We start from the raw sequence: 4,972 nt of genomic DNA on the forward strand, positions 1-4,972 counted from the left end.
TGTCTATCAGAATAAAAACCAATCTCTTTTAATATTTGAAATTTCTGCCTTTTTAGCCCTCGTAGTAAACCTAAATCTCAAATCAGACCTAAAGCCACAATACATGCTGGAATGTCTTTAGAATAAAAATAGCAGTTGCCACCTGTATGCTCTTGGGGGTGGGGATGCACGCCCACTGTAGTCAGGCTGAAGGTGTTGACTGACCTGCTTGAAAAAATGAGATCCAGACAATGAGAAAATAGCAATGCAAAGCTTCTTTGGGGGAAGTCTAGGTACTTTATTCAGTTGCAAATTAGCAAGGCTCAGCTCAGTCTCCTGGCTGGTTTTAGAATTAGTGAAAAGGCCAGAGATTCTCTGGAAGTAGGGGGTGTGCTCTGAATTAACTTTGTTAGGTAATTAAGAATATTAGTTATCTACAATAGGAATCTCTAATATAAGACTAAATATTAGACCAGTCTAAGATTGAGTTAAAATGACTGGTCACACTGAAGAAAAGAGAAAAATCATTATGACTCTATTAAATGACTAATCTTATTAAGTCAGAATATACAGTCTCTGATGTTCTTTTGCCATAAAGTTAAAGGGCTTGAAGCTAGTCTAAACTGGAAAAATGGCAAGCAAGGATGGATCTAAAACATGAATACAATTTAGTTTCCTAGACACTTCAATCAGGGCACTAAGTCAACTCACCTGCCAGCTCGTCACACAAATTAACCATCATGCTTCTGCAGCGTTCTGTGGAGAGAACCTGTTTTTCCCTTCCCTAATAAGGTAGCTGTTTAGGATCAATCTATAAGCCAGTAAGTAGATCCTTTTAAGATACTATAAAGCATTTATTAAATTCTTTGACATCTAAATTATAAATTTTTAAAATAAAAGTATTATTTAAATAGTGTGCATGGGAATGCACTAAATAATATGCACGGGGATATAATTTCTCCCTTCTTTGTTTTTTAAGAAGTTAAAGTTTTAAAGTTTTACAATATCTAATCTTTTGACTTAATAACTTGTTGACAAAACATTTTAAATACTTGACTGTAAAGGGGCAGTGACTAATTGTACTTTCAATCATTTCTCTTAAGGAGTGGTTGTAACTAGAAAGCTTGAAAAGTTATTAAGAGTCACATGTGCATAATTTATTTATTTATTAAGTAGAAATAAGAGCACTTATTTGTAGCAAATTATTAAGTAAAAGTCCTCAAGAATTAACACTATTATGTGGAAACAAGTAGTAACTGGGGACACTAAAAGGAAAGAATTATACATGCACAATTTTTAAGAATATTAAAATATTATTTTAAACCATAACTGTTATGAATATATAAAGAAAGAGGTTATATATATAATCTACCTTATATGTGCAACCTATAGACTGTCTGAGATATAAATCTATCCTGGCATTGTTTTAAAGTGTCGAGGCAATTAGAACAATTTAATAAATATCTAAAAACCACCTTTTTAAAAGGACAGCATTTTTTTCTATGAGTTTTATATGCATAAGCAATTGCAAATTTGAGAATTAATAGCATCTGAGGGACGAACAATCTTAAGCAATTGTGAGCTCTGAGATATAGCATTGACTATTAATATACAAATTAAGGTTTGATTGTAACTAGATTATTTGTGCTGAAACAGGGGGAAACTTAAGAAACTAAGCTTGTGATCTAATTTACAGTTACTTACATCTCATATAGGGGTTGTTATTAAACATAATAATTGGGATGTGTGCATGCATGAATTTATAGAAGATATAAAACATGCATAAAAAATAATTTTTAACTTATATTTGGGATATTGATTGTTAATCTATTTAAAATGATGGTATGTAATAGGTCAATTATTAATATTTTGTAATAACCAAATAAATTGCTGTATTGGACATACACTAGTCAGGTTTTTAAGACAGTTTTTTGTTATAGGTTTTTAAAAAATATACGAATATACTCTACAATTTTTTATTAGTACCATAGTTTAAACTGTGTTTTGAGGTGAAACCCACTTCAACCTTGGCTGTCTGCCCTTGGCCGTACTCTCAGGCAGAAGAGGCTGAAGGCAATCCAATTTGTTGTAGGCTAGAAAACTTACTCTGGGTCTTAGTGAGAACAATATGGCTACTCTGGTCGGGACACGTGGAGGCTCATGTGGCAAAGGTGAACGTGGCCCTCTCCTGAGTTCGAGTTCACTGTAAGGCTGCCCGCCTATGGCGGCCTCTCGCACTACTATAGCTCTGGGAAACTGTGTCTCAAGGTCCCGCCCCACAGCAGCCAGCAGCTTGCTGGGCCCACGTGGGCCAACAATTGGCTGGGAGGATGAGAAAAATGACTTTACAATAATGTTTTTCTTTTTGGCCAAAGAATTGTTTTGGGCCCAGCTAATATTTAATTACCAATGGATATAATTAATAACAATTATAAAAGCTTTCTTATTTTTTGCAAAACCTTTTGTACTAAACTAAAACACTAAGTAATAAAAAGATATTGTCTCTGAATCTTTGGGGAGATAGCAAGAATTTAATGTAAACTTCCCTTGAGAAGAATTAGTTAATAAAACATTTTTCACTTAGGAAACAATATACATTGAAAGATTAAAACTCTTGGCTTCTTGTATAGAAGCAGAAATGATAAAAATTTCTTACATAATGTAGATCAATATTTAGCCATATTAGAGGCAAAATATTCTAGTTATTACAAGCTCACTAGAAGCAAAACCTTTACAATCATTAAGATGTAAAGGAGAGAGGATCTTGGGACTTCTGGTGAGTGGAACACAGCTTCTGCTCCGGTCCAGTTACGCGCGGGACCTGAGACTGCATTGGTTAGGGAAGCAGAAGACCGGCCTGAGTGGGGCCACAAGCCTCTTCGGGTCTGGCCAGCCCCTGGGTAGCTGGAGCAGAGGATCAGCTGACACCCGCCAGCTACCCACGACACCCGCCACAGGATTTTGAGACTTCTGGTGAGTGGTACACAGCTTCTGCTCCAGTCCAATCACGCGGGACCTGAGACTGCTTTGGTTGGGGAGGCAGAAATCCGACCTGAGTAGGGCCACAAGCCTCTTCCGGTCAGACCAGCACCAGGGTAGCTGGAGCGCAGGGTCGGCTGACACCCGCCAGCTACCCATGACACCCACCACAGGATTTTGAGACTTCTGGTGAGTGGTACACAGCTTCTGCTCCAGTCCAATCGCGCGGGACCTGAGACTGCTTTGGTTGGGGAGGCAGAAATCCGACCTGAGTAGGGTCACAAGCCTCTTCCGGTCTGAACAGCACCGGGGTAGCTAGAGCGCAGGGTCTGCTGACACCCACCAGCTACCCTCGACAGCCGCCACAGGATTTTGAGACTTCTGGTGAGTGGAACACAGAGCTCCAATCTTTAAACACTGACAACAATAACAACTAATCCCAGAGATTACCAGATGGCGAAAGGTAAACGTAAGATTCTTACTAACAGAAACCAAGACCACTCACCATCATCAGAACCCAGCAATCCCACTTCGCCCAGTCCAGGGCACCCCAACACACCAGAAAAGCTAGAGCCGGTTCTAAAAGCATATCTCACGATGATGGTAGAGGACATCAAGAAGGACTTTAATAACACACTTAAAGAAATACAGGGGAACACTGCTAAACAGGTAGAAGACATTAAAGAGGAAGCACAAAAATCCATTAAAGAATTGCAGGAGAACACTGCTAAACAGGTAGAAGACATTAAAGAGGAAGCACAAAAATCCATTAAAGAATTGCAGGAAAACCAGACCAAACAGGTGATGGAATTGAATAAAACCATACAAGACCTAAAAAGGGAAGTAGAAACAATGAAGAAAACCCAAATTGAGGCAACACTGGAGATAGAAACACTAGGAAAGAAATCTGGAACCATAGATATGAGCATCAGCAACAGAATACAAGAGATGGAAGAGAGAATCTCAGGTGCAGAAGACCCCATAGAGAACATCGGCACGACAATCAAAGGAAATACAAAATCCAAAACGATCCTAACTCAAAATTTCCAGGAAATCCAGGACAAAATGAGAAGACCAAACCTACGGATAATAGGAGTAGATGAGAATGAAGATTTTCAACTCAAAGGACCAGCAAATATATTAAACAAAATTATAGAAGAAAACTTCCCAAACCTAAAGAAAAAGATGCCCATGAATATACAAGAAGCTTACAGAACTCCAAATAGACTGGACCAGAAAAGAAATTCCTTCCGACACATAATAATCAGAACAACAAATGCACTAAATAAAGATAGAATACTAAAAGCAGTAAGGGAAAAAGGTCAAGTAACATATAAAGGCAAGCCTATCAGAATTACACCGGATTTTTCACCAGAGAATATGAAAGCCAGAAGGGCCTGGACAGATGTTATACAGAAACTAAGAGAACGCAATTTCCAGCCCAGGCTACTATACCCAGCCAAACTCTCAATTACCATAGATGGAGAAACCAAAGTATTCCACGATAAAATCAAATTCACATATTATCTTTCCATGAATCCAGCACTTCAAAGGATAATAACAGAAAAAAAACAATACAAGGACGGAAACCACTTCATAGAAAAAGCAAGAAGGTAATCCCTCAACAAACCTAAAAGAAGACAGCCACAAAAACAGAACACCAACTCTAACAACAAAAATAAAAGGAAGCAACAATTACTTCTCCCTAATATCTCTTAATATCAATAGACTCAACTCCCCAATAAAAAGACATAGACTAACAGGCTGGCTACAGAAACAGGACCCAACATTTTGCTGCTTACAGGAAACTCATCTCAGAGAAAAAGATAGACACTACCTCAGAATGAAAGGCTGGAAAACAATTTTCCAAGCAAATGGTAGGAAGAAACAAGCTGGAGTAGCCATTATAATATCTGATAAGATTGACTTCCAACCCAAACTCATCAAAAAAGACAAGGAAGGGCACTTCATTCTGATCAAAGGTAAAATCCTCCAAGAGGAACTATCAATTCTG

The sequence above is a fragment of the Mus caroli genome, unplaced genomic scaffold (assembly GCF_978045245.1).
Source record: "Mus caroli unplaced genomic scaffold, Mus_caroli_1 scaffold_6, whole genome shotgun sequence".
In the NCBI taxonomy this organism is placed as follows: Eukaryota; Metazoa; Chordata; class Mammalia; order Rodentia; family Muridae; genus Mus; species Mus caroli.